The sequence below is a fragment of the Lissotriton vulgaris genome, chromosome 5 (genome assembly GCF_964263255.1).
Source record: "Lissotriton vulgaris chromosome 5, aLisVul1.2, whole genome shotgun sequence".
NCBI lineage: Eukaryota > Metazoa > Chordata > Amphibia > Caudata > Salamandridae > Lissotriton > Lissotriton vulgaris.
The window spans coordinates 1543652239-1543667240 of record NC_141693.1 but is presented as its reverse complement, the minus strand read 5'-3'; the positions used below and the strand labels follow the sequence as shown (position 1 = coordinate 1543667240).

Sequence of the window (15002 nt, the reverse complement as noted above, 5' to 3'; positions counted from 1 at the left end):
GAAGCAGCGAAAAGATGAGAATGTGGCTGATTTATTTACCCGTTTTGAGACAGAATACAAGGGACACAGTGGTTTGGATCCCCGGACCCCAGGTTCTGGCCCAGTATTTGTTGATAAGTTTGTCAGCAACTTGCTTCCTGAGATCTCCGCCAGGGTTAAGAAAGTTGAAAGTACGTGGTCTGCCCAAACTATGACTGGTATATTGGTTATGGCACAATATCACGAGAATAGGGAAAGTAGGAAGGTTAGGGATCTTAAGACTAAGGCACTTCTGCAGCAGGTTTACCCTCCCCAAGGTCCCGATGCCCACTGGAATTTTAGACCTCAACTCGAACCCCTTCCGAGGGCTCCCCAGTCTACCCCCTCCAGCCCTCAACGCACGGGAGCCCTCCAAACAGATCAGTGTGCTTATTGTAAGGGGTACGGCCATTGGATAGATGAGTGTCCCGTGTTAGCTGAAAACATCCGAACAGGGAAGTCTCGGCCTCGCGAAGTAGAACTTCCTGTGTTCGGGGATGGTGACCAGTGATAAAATAGAAGAGCGAACATCCTAAAGCCGAATGCACTAAGTTATTATAAGCAAACTCTGCTAAAGGTAATGCCTCATCCCAATTGGAAGACAATGTTGTAGTCAAACAGCGCAGACTTTGTTCAAGGTACTGATTTACTTTTTCAGTTTGGCCGTCAGTTTGGGGATGGAAGGGGGACAATAGAGTTACTTCAATGCCCAACTGACTATTAAGCTGTTTCCAAATTTAGAAAGGAATTGGGGACCTCTGTCTGAAATGATTTTTTGTGGCCATCCATGAAGCTTGATTATATTAGCTAAGAAGATGCTACTCAACTCAGTTGCGGATGGCAGTTTGGGTAGAGGAATGAAATGTCCCATCTTTGATAGGAGGTCTACCACTACTTAGATCCTGGTTAAACCATGGGACTTGGGTAGATCTTTGACAAAGTCCAAACTAATTGTATGCCAGGGAAACGGTGGAATCGTCAATGGTTGTAACAAACCCATTGGAGGAGTAAGTAAAGATTTCTGTTGTGCACATACTGGACAGGTATGAACATATTGGTGTACGTCTATGCTCATGTTTTTCCACCAGAAATGTCTTTGGCATAGTTCTAGCATTTTATTAATTCCTGGGTGAACTGCAGTGGCTAGATCATGATTCCATTTCATGATTTGTTCCCTCAGTTCTTTTTCTGGAATAAACAGTTTATTCTTATGAAAGAAAAAAACGTCTTGGATTGAAGTGTGCTTTAGTGAAAGCCATTGTTTTTGATCCAGCTTTTGTGTTTTACTCTTCAGCAGTGTCAAAAAATCATCAGAAGAGATTTCAGCACACACCTTCTCAGTAGGTATAATACTCTGCAATTCTTTTGGTAGATCTTTATTCTTATCACAAACCAAGCGTGAAAGAGTGTCTGACAATAATTGCTTAGTGCCAGGACGATAGGTGATTACAAAGTCAAACTCACTAAAGAATTGCAACCAATGCATTTGTCTGGGAGTAAATGCTTTTACAGTCGAATAGAACTGTAGATTCTTGTGATCAGTAAAGATGGTGATAGTGTGTTTAGCCCCCAGAAGATAATGTCTCCATTCCTGGAAAACTGCCTTGATCGCTAATAACTCACGCTCAGCTATGGTGTAATTTTGTTCTGCGGGTAATAACTTTCGGGAAAAGAAAGCTATTGGATGTAAATGACCTGTAGTGACATCTTTTTGCAGCAAAGCCCCACCAATGGCTGTTTGCAAAGCGTCTGCCTCTACAAAAAACGGTTTATCTGGGTCCGGGTGCACCAAAATAGGTCCTGGGGTGAAAGCTCTCTTCAAGGTTAGAAAAGCTGCTTCTGCTTCAATACTCCAATGGAACTTTTTTCCTTTTTGCAGTAATTGCGTAATTGGTACAACTATTTCAGAAAATTTAGAAATGAAGAGCCTGTAAAAATTCGCAAATCCTAGGACCCGTTGTATTTCTTTGACTGAAGTTGGAGCAGGCCAATTCAAAATTGCCTCTACCTTTTCTGGGTCCATTGTAATTCCTTCAGGAGATAACCAGTACCCTAGGAATTCCACATTTGAGGTGTTGAAGACGCATTTCTCTAATTTCACGAACAAAGAATTGTCTCTGAGTCTTTGGAGAACTGCTTGAACATGTTCTGCATGTTCCTCTGGATTCTTTGAATAAATTAAGATGTCATCAATGTATACAATGACGCAGATGTCTAACAGATCATGCAGGACTTCATTAATGAAGTACTGAAACACTGCTGGAGTGTTGCAAAGACCGAATGGCATTACTGTATACTCGAATAAGCCGAATTTTGTACGGAAGGCAGTCTTCCATTCATCCACTTCTTTGACGCGGATTAGGTGGTATGCTCCACGTAGATCTAATTTCATGTAAATACTTGAGCCTTTACCTTGGTTTAGTAATACAGGGATCAAAGGCAAAGGATACCGTTTTTTAATCGTTGCCTTATTGACCGTGCGATAGTCAATGCATGCTCTCAAATCTCCCGTCTTCTTCGCTACGAAAAAGAGAGGAGATGAGACTGGAGAGGTGGAGTGACGAATGAAACTAACTCTAATAGTTCAACCAAATAGGAACGTAAGTACTGGTTTTCTGGTTCCGTTAATGCATATATCCGACTACAAGGCAATACGGCTCCAGGGATTAGATCAATTTGGCAATCATAGATCCAGTGAGGAGGTAACTTAGTTGCTTTGACTGGATCAAACACATCAGCGTAGTCTTGATAGTCTCTGGGAATGGTACTGTGCTCAGAGTGTAACGCAGCACAAAAAAGAGGCATGACAGGATCTTGATAGCAATAAAGCTTGCAATAGGAGGAATCTAAGGTTACTGTACCTTTTACCCAATAAATCCTTGGGTTGTGGAGTTCAAGCCAAGGGATCCCTAATATGACCCCAAAAGTGGGTGTATCAATGAGATCAAATATGGTATGTTCAGTATGGCCATTGTCAGTAACTAAAATCAAAGGTGTCGTATGGAAGCATATTAAACCTGAAGAGAGTGCAGAACCATCAATGGCTCGCACAGGCTCAGGTTTTTTTTTGGGTACCTGAGTCAAATTCAATTTCCGAGCCAACTCCAAATCAAAAAAGTTACCTGTAGCCCCAGAATCTATGAGTACAGGAATACTATGTCTTTGATGGTTTGATAAAATCAAAATTATTCTCACTGTGAAATGTCTGGGTATGTGGTTAGTCACACTGGTTGCATACTGTGAGATCTTTTGGCAAACGTCTCCCGAGGAACCGACCTCCTCATTCCCCGAGACAGATAGTTTTCCGATATCTGAGAGGACTCTGACACTATTACCAAAGCCTTCTTTTTGACTGGTTTTATAGGACAATCTCTGGGGAAATGACCGGATTTGCCACAATACAAGCATAAGTTTGCTTTTCGTCTTCGGTCTTTTTCTTCCTGTGATAGAGGTCCTTTAATTCCTCCGATTTGCATGGGTTCTACCTGGGCATTTTTATCTTCATTGTCCTTACGCTCAGCTTTGAAGTGTAAGTTCCTAATGTCGCCTCTAGGTCTTTCACTTTTCCGTTCTCCTAATCTATGATCTAATTTTACCACTAGATCCTGGAATTCAGTAAAGTTGTCTGGTAAGTTGACTATGTGAGCTAGAGAATCTTTTAAGTCATCTCAAAGGCCTCGGTAAAACAAGGATACTCGTTTATCCTCCGGCCACTGGGTTTCAGCAAGTAATCTATTAAAACTAGTGACGTATGTTATTAAATCCTTAGAGCCTTGACGAAGGCTTAGAAGCTCATTGTCAGATGCTTGTAGAAAAAAATGCTTGGCAAAAAGACTGGACATAGCTGTTTTGAAATTGTTTAAATTATGTAACACAGGGTCATTCCTGTCGATCAAAGCTGCCACTCCACCTAGATAGGAAATAATGAAGGCCACTTTAGAGGTATCTGAATTAAAAACTTGTGGTTTACACATAAAGTGTAACTGACATTGGCTCATGAACGTAGTGTAGCGATTACTGTCTCCTGTGAACTTCTTAGGGTTGGCCAAGGGAATAGGACTAGGTGTTACAATGGTAACCTGTACTGGTTGATCATTGGCATGTCCTGATGAGGCCTGAGATGGGAAATTAGAAACACCAAACTTAGGAGGAGTCAAGATGGGACGCCTGTCTTCAGCTGTTTCTCGCCAAGTTGTAAACCCTGTTCTAGTTTTATCCAACTCGTGTCTAAGGGACTGGTTTTCTTGGCTAATTCCTGCATTTCTTCATTCAATTTATGTACTAACTGTGCTAACTGAGAAACATCCATAGTGGATGGATCCATCACCAGGTGCACCACCAAGAGGAAACAAGGGAGTGTGTGGCTTCGCTTTCTGTTATGCGATTGCTCACAAGGTTCCTGTTGTTTCCTTCTTGGCGCCGCAAACTCCCAAATCCTTTGTGGACTAACCAGTTAGCAAGGATGAGTGCGCTTGACAAAACTGGTTAATCTACACCATAACACAAGCATTGCAAAAGGAGGGTCCAAGGGAAGGTTTAGAGACCGCCTACAATCATGCTCCCCACACACGACTATGAATACACAAATAAATGATTGTGGGTCTAATGAAAAACTAATGGGTGGTGCCTGACTGACCAAAAAGAATACAAGTAAGAAAAGGAGTTATTCAATCATAAAGCAGGGGATATCTCTTCGGTTGAGAAAATACCCATCAGTCTTCGATCGGTTCCGCCCTGTTCATCATTTGGGACTCCTCACACCAAGGAGAAATAATCCTGCCACCACTCAATGGTCAGAGGGTTGGTAGCCCTAGAATGTATAAGGTGTGTTGCTAATAACCGTGAAGGCTGGAAAAAGCAGTGCAGAAAGTGTGCTAGAGGTGAAGGGATATAAAATTGGAGAAAATAGGAGAAAAAAGACTTTGTTCGGTAGCCCCTATGTTTCCAACGCTAAAAAGTGCTAGAGAATAGTAGAGACACAAATATCTACTATTATAATAAGTGTAATATGGTTGACATGTTTCTTGCAGATTTGCGGGCCCGCACAGGTACCCAACTGCATTCCTCAGGACCGAATCTAGCTACTGCTCCTGCACCCCAATGTGATAAGTGAAAAGGGATGTTTTACAATCAAATGTATTGAAAGAAAAAAAAAATTTACATTACGTTCCGGTAAGTGAACCAGGTGTCCCCTTGCCAGGTGTAGGTACTCCTTGCTGAAATGTAAACAAAATAGTATGACATACACAGGCAGGCACAAACACCACATTGAGTAACAATTGTTTAGGCTCAGAACATATACTAATGTTTTGAAGCAAAGTACGGGTATATCAAGTACATATCCCATTAGAGTGCGCCAAGCTGCTAACTCCCAAAAGGAATTTCTGGTAAACCCGGCTTACCTTTTGGGAAGGAGGTACGCTCTGCGCCTCACCTGGCTACGGCTCAGGAAAGTGGAGCCCCGCGCTGAAAATTAAAAGCACATACAACACATAAGAGTGTCAGATCTAGCCACATAACCAGTTAGTTTAACCACATGGCTGCTGGGCGTTTTCCCCCCCCTGTGCTGGAAAATGCCATTTTAGTGGCACTATGACGAGCTGAGCTCGTCATCAGCACACGACACCCGTGGGTGATGACGAGCTCAGCTCGTCATCAGCATCGAAAGGGTTAAAAGTTGTTCAACATTGTCTTGCGCGGCTTTGAAAGTGCATCTTTTTGTGCGCTCACCCTCTTAGATGTTATAGTATGTAAATACACCTTTGTCGTGTAGAGCTAGCATGATGGCAACAAGCTCATTAACTCAAACTGTGTGTTCGATGTGAAAATAAGACGAACCCAATGATTGCAAACAGTATCGTCTTCTGTAGTTTATGGACGAGCGCAATAACCGCTTAGCGTAACCACCCACTATAGTTTTAGTCAGGGCTCATCTATTAAGTGACTCGCCTGTTGGCATGTAACTTGAGAGGACTCAGCTAATGTCCATCTCCTATGGTGTGGTATAAGCAGACAAACTCCACTCGGCTCTCTCGCTCTAATATGCGGGCGATATTAAATGAAGCGCGAGAAAATGAGCACTAAATGCTAACTATTCGGCAAAGTTCCACCTGCTTATGACGGCGCTTACCTTCCCATCGGTACTCCTGGCGTCCTCTGTGCCGTTTGGGGAGGTACCGCGGGAAGAGTAAATGCCATCTTTGTACCGTTGTGCACCTCGGAGGTCTCACGAGAGTCACGGCTATGCCTGATGGGAAATGTAGTTTTTACATCCGCGTATCGTATATACACTTGCGATTCCATCAAATATAATTTATACGATGTGCTCTGTAAGGTGTATTATTCTTTTATGGCCTCATAGTCTATTCATGTAAAATAGGCGAGGTGCAGGTTTCAGCCACATCATCGGTAATCGTCACGTATATCAAGAGACTGCTCGGGATTGGCGTGAAAGCTCATTATGCATTTTCAAGTACACTCCTCTTAGCGCTAAACAGAACGTAGTGCCCAAGGATACTTCTGAAATGTATAATTAATCGTAATGTGCTCAACAAGCTTTTATTAAGAGTCATAACAAAGCACATATTTTTTGTGTGTGGTCATAAAGATGACTATACTGCCTGATGGGTCTAGTGGGTAAGTGTATTTCTATACCCCCTCCATCAATATACCGCTCATAATGAAACCCAGGGAATGTCTTCATTTAAGCCAGGCTTGTCTGTATTCAATCTGTAGACCCCCTTCTGTTCAATTTTAAACAGGTATTTGCTGATGTCCCTAATATGATTGGGGATTGGGGGTTTCTCTATCACTGTCCATGTAAAATCAGTTGGACCATGGCCCACTTCAAGGAAGTGATTTGTGAGCCTAGTTGCCTGCTTTCGGCATCTAATAGTACTTTTGTGCTCCGATATTCGTGTCCTGATCTTTCTAGTGGTCATGCCCACATATCGCATCTGGCATGGGCAGACAATCAAGTAGATTAAATTTTCACTATTACAGTTAGTGAAACGTCGCTGCTGCCAGGGGCGATCACTACCAATGTCAATGCTGGTGGATTTAGACGTTTGAGGACATGCTGCGCAATTTCAACATGGGTGGTGACCATCAACTGCAGGCATATTCCACAGCGTGCCTACAGTCCTTGCGTTGGTGGTCTTGGGAGTCGTATGCACGAGTCTGTCCCTCGACCAATGTTTTTTTATAATTTTCTGAATACTGTTTGACTGGTCGATCCTAAACACAGGATCAGAACAGCTACCACCACCACTGTTTGCATTCAAGCACGGCACCAATTTAAGGGACAGACTAAACAGAGCCTAAACAATTGTTACTCAATGTGGTGTTTGTGCCTGTCTGAGTATGTCAAAACCATTTTGTTTACATTTCAGCAAGGAGTACCTACACCTGTCAAGGGCACACCAGGTTCACTTACAAGAACGTAATGTAAAAAAAAAATTCTTTCAATACATTTGATTGTAAAACATCCCTTTTCACTTATCACATTGGGGTGCAGGAGCAGTAGCTAGATTCGGTCCTGAGGAATGCAGTTGGGTACCTGGGCGGGCCCGCAAATCTGCAAGAAACATGTGGACTATATTACACTTATTATAATAGTAGATATTTGTGTCTCTACTATTCTCTAGCACTTTTTAGTGGTTGGAAACATAGGGGTACCTAATAAAGTCTTTGTTCTCCTATTTTCTCCAATTTTCTATCCCTTCACCACTATCATACTTTCTGCACTGCTTTTTCCAGCCTTCACGGTTATTAGCAACACACCTTATTACATTCTAGGCTATCACCACTCTGAACATCGAGTGGTGGCAGGATTATTTCTCCTTGGTTTGAGGAGTCCCATACGATGAACAGGGCGGAACCGATCGAAGACTGATGGGTATTTTCTCAACCGTAGAGATATCCCCTGCTTTATGATTGAATAACTCCTTTTCTTACTTGTATTCTTTTTGGTCAGCCAGGCACCACCCATTAGCTTTTCATTAGACCCACAATCATTTATTTGTGTATTCAAAACTGGTTAATCCCCAAGGGAAAGGGGAAGTGGACAGAGAAAACAAGACAAAACACCGGATCTCTTCCTGAGATGTCAGCGAAGTTTTCTCTTGAAGTGTTCAGGGCTTCTGAATGGTCGCAGGTACTCTAACGCACCGTCACTGAATAAACAGGAAGCTTACATGAATAGGAATGTACCTTGTATCATACCATTACTCATTTTACTTAAACATTAACTGTACATACCATTTCTGTTAAAGCCCTTTCAAACACTTCTACAATTGCCAGGCGCTTTAGTTCAAACTGTTGCCTTTAAGAACAAACACAAGATCAAGTCAGCCAAGAACTTAAAACATTTTCTATATAATAAACTGGTTAGTGATTAGTGGTGAGATATGATAAAATATCACACATCAAACAAATCCTACCTTGCAATTGTAACTTGTAATCCTTAAAATGGGTTCTGTAATGCAATGAGAAATAAAGAAAGAAAAAACATACAAATTCCGATCTCGGGGAGTTCTGAATCTAAACACTAATGCACATTCTCCTGTACATATCTAGTTAGCGTCTATTTACTTGGTTTCTGTGTACTAAACGCTGACCGGTGCACCAAGACCTTCTATAGCAGTTTCAGTCACTGCTGTGTTATCCTTGAGCATTTGTTTCATTACACAGTCTCATCGACAATTATAATTTTTTCTTCACATTTACACACGATTTCAATACTTTCTTAACATATTTTGCATTTAACATCCGAGTTTGAATCTTATCCGTGGCAAAACAACCAACTACAATGTCTTTGCTGTACTGTTTCAAAAATCGGAATTGTCTTTACCAATGCTTGATGTTGTTGTGCTTTGTTGCTAAGTAACTTGTTTCTTACTGTTTTGCAGGGGGCGGAAGTCCGTGAACAAAGCCAAACCGGAAACAAAGACGGAAGATTCTGGTGTCCTGGAAGAAGTGGAAGATACTCGGGAACCGGCGGAAAAGGCGAGGACCGGTAGGCGGAATGGAATCCTGGGGACCGGGAGCTGAAGCAGGCTAGCGGGAGCGGGGAAGAAGGAGAAAGGCGGGGTATCCGGGCGGGCCACAGCAGCAGAGAAGGAACACTCGCGGTGACGCTGGAACAAGAAGCGAAGCGTCACCGTGTGTGAGGGCACTGTTTATATAGTCTCTGTCTGGGCGTAGGCTCCTTCGCACGTGTAATGGAAAAAACGTTATTGCCAGCCTTGAACGTGAGGCAGGGCCGATAAAACAATCCCAGATACAAACAAGCATTGCTAATTGCAAACCCAAGGATACCAACAAGCATTGCTATTTGCAAAAGAAATAACTATACTCAATTGTTGGGTTAAACAGACATAGTATGCAATAAGGGGAAACTCAGCTTACAGCAGCATATGCACCCATGACAAAAATATACCGATTTGTGATTGACCTGAGAGCCCTTGGCAAAATAACAATCTCCCAATATCCTGTTGTCCCCGACATTACAGCCCTCTTAACGATGGTCTCTTCTGATGCCACGCACTTCTCTGTCATAGACCTTGAAGAATGCTTTTTTCAGCATTCCTATACATCCTGACAGCAGACATGTTTTGGTTTCTCCCTTGGTGGGCGGAGCTTTAGATTCTGCTGAGCCCCTCAAGGTTTCACCGAGAGCCCCAGTATCTATAGTCAAGCCCTAAAAAGTCAACTAGATTCCATGGAACTCCCTGATAATTCCACACTATTACAATATGTAGATGACCTCCTCATTGCTGCAAATTCTGCCCCAGCATGTAAAGAAGCTACTCTCTGTTTGTTACGCCACCTTGCCCACCATAATCACAAAGTCTCTTTGAAAAAGCTTCAATTTTGTCAAGAGAAGGTGACCTATTTAGGTCATCTCCTCTAAAAGGAGGGAAGGCAGCTCACCGCTGATCGTGTAACCATTATCATTGCTGTGACAGCTCCATGAACACAAAAGCAGGTGCGAGCCTTCATAGGCCTAACCTCATACTGTAGACAGGGGATTTCCAATTTTTCGGCCATGGTCAAACCTCTTCTTGCCTTCACCACTAAGGACATATCAGACAGTTCCTTTCCATGGACTACAGAGCATGCGCAGGCCTTCCAAGATTTGAAGAGGGCCCTGTGTACTGCTCCAGTCCTCGGTACTCCTGACTACAGCAAACTATTTTTTCTTTCTGTACATGAGACAGACGGCTGTGCATGCGCTGTCTTGACCCAGATGTTTGGAGGTCACCAACGGCCATGCACCTATTTTTCAGCCACCTTAGATCCTGTTGCAAGGGCTCTCCTAGGATGCCTACGGGCGACCGCAGCGGCCGCTCTCATGGTCCGTCAGAGTGCGGGAATCGTCATGAACTCCCCCCTGACTCTGATGGTCCCCCATTCTGTAGATACCCTCCTTAATAACACCAAAACACAGCACCTCACTAGTGCACGACTCACAGGATATGAACTGACACTCTTTGCCAGTCACAGCAACATCAAAAGATGCACTGTACTGAACCCCACCACATAACTTCCACTGGATCCTCAAGATGCCCGCTTAGACCCACATGACTGCTTATTAAAGACAGAGGAGGAGACAAAGGGACGGGTTTACTTACAGGATACCCCAATAGCAGAACCAGAAGGTACACTGTATGTGGACGGATCATGTCTCAGAGGGCCAGATGGTATCACCTCAGCCGCCTACGCCCTCACGACATTGGGGCAAGTAGTAGAAACAGCTCAGATTCCGCAGTGCTCTGCTCAGGCGGCAGAATTAGTGGCTCTCATTAGAGCCTGTGAGATAAGCAAGGGAATATCAGTAAATATCTATACTGACAGTCAGTATGCCTTTGGGGTGGCTCACAACTTCGGGAGATTGTGGAAAGAAAGGAATTTTCTAACTTCCCATGGGACCAAGATCCAACATGGCCCCCTAATTCACCGACTGTTAGACTCCCTGACACTTTCCAGAAAGTGGCCATCATAAAATGTAAGGCCCATACGAAAGTGACAGATGATGTTGGGAAAGGCAATGCCCCGGCTGACCAGACGGCCAGACAAACAGCTCTTAGAGAAAGGGAAGGAATGTATGTAGGAGGTCCCGCTAGGTGGGTGCCAGACGAGGGCATGGTTGAAAACACAGTACAGAGTGTGATTGATATTCAGTCCCATACTACTAATATGTTTATACAGCATTGGGTATAAAAAAACTGATTGTCTGTACAGTCTAACTAATACCTTTCGTACTCTTTACAGAAACAGTCCCGACTTTTGTCCCATTCAGCGATGTCAGACTGCATTCTACATCTACGGAAGCAGAGAGTGACAGCATACTGAAAGGATGGGTGGAACCCTCCCTTAACTCTGCTCAACACCAAGAACAATTGTTTTTGCGCCACTGAGGGAAGGTTTGTCGTTGACTTCGACAAGTACCTACAGGCTGTAAGGCTGTGATCTTCCCCAGCTGAGAGTAGTGCTGGTGTGTCAGACTGAGGTAAGCCATAAGGGCCCTTGGCACCTGCACCAGGTGAAGCAACCACCAATCACAGACAGCCACTAGAGGTCCCTGGCTTAGCACAATGGCCACCGTCCAAAACACCCGAATTCAGAAACAAGATGTCAGCCTTCGACATAGTAAATGATTCATGGTCACCGTGGTGACGCTGTTTGTCTCCCTCATCCTGTCTATCCTTGGTTAGCTGTTCCTAATCTACCATCCTGTTACCTCACCAACTCCTACCCCGACTCCTGCAGAACACCAGTATTACACGTTACCAGCACACAAATTATGCCGCTGTGCAGAATTCTTCAACGACACCTTCATCCAAATGTTGCATCATCACCAACTGATCATGAACACTTCCAACTGCTGGGTGTGTGGACTGATGCCGCATTCCATGATGCACCCTGTCCCATTCTTTCCCTACCCCTTTTCCATCTCTGGGTCGACTGATGCCGCATTCCATGATGCACCCTGTCCCATTCTTTCCCTACCCCTTTTCCATCTCTGGGTCTTGTCTTGCATGGAGGCGTACACTGTCAATGGTACTGCCAATTCTGCCCTTGGAACATCTCGGGATGACTTCTGGCAGAACAGATCCGGCAATGCCAATGCTCCTTTTTGCCTGACCAGCTGATCCACAATGCTACTACCACAAGATGAACTTGTGAGATGGTAGCATTCAAACTCAACTAATCGACGAACATTTTCCAGATTCCGCACAAGAAGGATACTGTCTGATGAACGAGACACTGTGAATGTCATGAATGTGCAAGGCGGTGTCTGCATTCATGGCCTAAGGACTAAGAAAGTTGATACCAGTACGTGTGATACAAAAACGTTAAACTCTACATCTCCTCCGTAGCTGGTGGCATCCCCCAACCAGTGTCTGCCAGTGCTCTGTACAATGTGTGTCCAGACCATCAAGCCTCCACCCTCTAACATTCACAACACCAATATGATGATAATGCTCCAACAAGAAACTGATGGCCTTATGAACATTGACATTTCTTAAAGTATTTGCCACTCAATGGCAAATGGAGGGTCTGAGGAAAAGTGTTCTTCTGATCGGCATCATTTGTACCGGGACTCCATTGCTTTTTCATTGCCATCTCATGTCAAACACTTCCACACGACCCACCTGGTCGTTTTTGCTGATGCCCGAGTAAAATTCTAACTGACATGACAAAAACCATATTGCAGCCTGCATTTCTGCCCAGGAACTGTCACACGCCCAACCCCCTTTTCTCTGCAGTTCACCAGAAAGCAACGAGACACTCACCCTGAGTAAATGATTTATTCTCCATCTCCTGCTCCCAGCCTGGTAAACACCCTTGACACCGTGATCAGGTTATCTGGACAATGGTCTGACTGCTGGACCTTCATCAGGGTGATTAAACAATGACTTGAAAGACCGGGCTTTGATCAAGGTAATTGAACAGTGACCTGAAAAGACTAAGCCTTGATCAAAGCCGGGTGAACAATAATCTGTGTACCAAGCCATGACCAGGTAACTAGCCCGGGCTATTGAAATAAATCTGGGTTCCTCCTGCAGACGAAGGCTCCTGTGTCTCCTTTTACTAAGTATGGAAGGTATGGAGGATTTGGGTGGTTCTCCCGCCGCCGAGACCCAGTAAGTGGGTTATCGCGGTTCTTCATAATCCAATGTAATCTTGGAACGCACATCGTACTCTTTATTTTTAAACACTTACTTTCCAATCTTCAAAACACAGCAGAGACATCATCCTTTCACCTTTAATCTTTATTTTAGTGTCTTATGATGTTTACTGAGTGCCCATCCAGGCTTTTTCACAGCAACTCCATACATCAAAGGTGAATCAAAACAGAGTAGGTTCATCACGTTATTTTCCCAATGCATTTCGAGCCTCGTAGGCTCTTCGTCAGGAGTTTCTCAGTGAAACCGCAGCAGGCGGCCTGACCTCCTCATCCACCTTCCCCATTATGACTTAATGGGGAAGGTGGATGAGGAGGTCAGATTGAAAAGTGTTTAAAAATAAAGGAGTACGATGTGTATTCCAAGATTACATTGGATAACAAGGGATAATGTTGGATGAAATGGACACAGAAACAGGGGGAAGGTTCCCTGTGTTTGCAGTGCGGCAGGTGGGTTGAGAGGATCAGCGCCCCTGGATATATCACTTCCTAGTTGTGGCATTTCTGAGGTCTTTATGACAAAGCCACCTTTACTGTAGGAGAGGGGTTGTCAGTGTGAATACAATGTTAGGAAACATGATGAGGCTGCTCTACTGCAATCCACTATTGCAGCCTGAAGTTATTTTACTCATTCCACCTTGTTAACCTATGGGAACAGTAAACTTCATCGAGCATTCAAGCTCAGAAAGGCATTCCTAGCTACATGGGCAGGGAACACACATGTGTAACTGCCCTGCCTTCCACTTGCCGCCTGTTTCACCCCTCAGGACTTACTCTATGCATGCTTCAGTGTTCGTGAAAAATGCAAAAAGAACAATTAATGGACAGAATGTAGAACAATGTCATACATTCACCCCAGTACAGAGATCTGGGCCTAAATCCATTGTTTTTTTGCTCACCATGCCATTCCAGTTTGAACCCAGCCATTTGCAAATCAGTCTTGACCCTGAGACCAATTGGAACAGTCCAGCCTGGACTGGACACAAGCATCCCAGGACCAGTTTCGGGGTTTCACCCCTCATCAGCCAGGATAGCTTGACTCAAGTGGCACGGTGTGCACGGGACCCACGATTGGGCATAACCTGTCCCACTCGGGGTGACAAATGCAAAAAGAACAATTGATGCACAGAATGTAGAACAAAGTCATACAACGGTACAAGCTACCGACTCGGTAGCTAGTACCGTTGCGCGGAGGGCGGACAGGAAGAGCCAGACACTTCCGCTGACACGAGCGGTTAGCGCTCTAACTCTCTAACAGGAAGGGCTATTTAGGCAGCGAGAAGCTGCCGGCTGATCGCGGTAAGGGAGGACGGTGGCAGAGTCTCCCCCGACCCGCTTGGCGCCAGTAAGCACATTTAGAGCGCAAGACTTTGCACTGAAGTGTTTTGGTTGTTGTAACCTGAAATTTTAATACCTGCTGAATTTTAAAATTGATTTCTAATTTTAAAGTCACTTACTCCATTGTTTATTCACACTCATTCCCGGGCCACTAGTGGCATCTGGGGCTTATTCGAACTCTGGGAAGTCTGTGCTCGATCTTCCTGCCTGCCCGCCCCGGTCCGACTCGGTAGCTAGTACCGTTGAGCGGAGGGCGGGACAGGAAGAGCCAGACACTTCTGCTGACAAGAGCGGTGAGCGCTCTAGCTCTCCAACAGGAAGGGCTATTTAGCCCCCTCATCGCTCTGAGTGTGCAGCGGTCGCGCGCAGGGGAGCGCCTAAGACAAGCCAAAGAGAAGCCCGTCTGCGCCCATCCGCGACCGGACGTGACCAGGGGCCATGGCACTTACATCTG

General features: G+C 44.5%; 1 long non-coding RNA gene across 1 annotated transcript in view; it reads left to right on the top strand.

The window, feature by feature from the left end:
- LOC147712985 (uncharacterized) overlaps positions 1-13089 on the top strand; it is a 143887-nt gene extending 130798 nt beyond the window's left edge. Inside the window, exons 2-3 of the long non-coding RNA XR_015295779.1 lie at positions 8928-9034; positions 11293-13089. This is a non-coding gene — a long non-coding RNA (uncharacterized LOC147712985). The remainder of the gene's footprint in view (positions 1-8927; positions 9035-11292) is intronic.
- The last annotated feature ends 1913 nt before the right edge of the window (positions 13090-15002 follow it).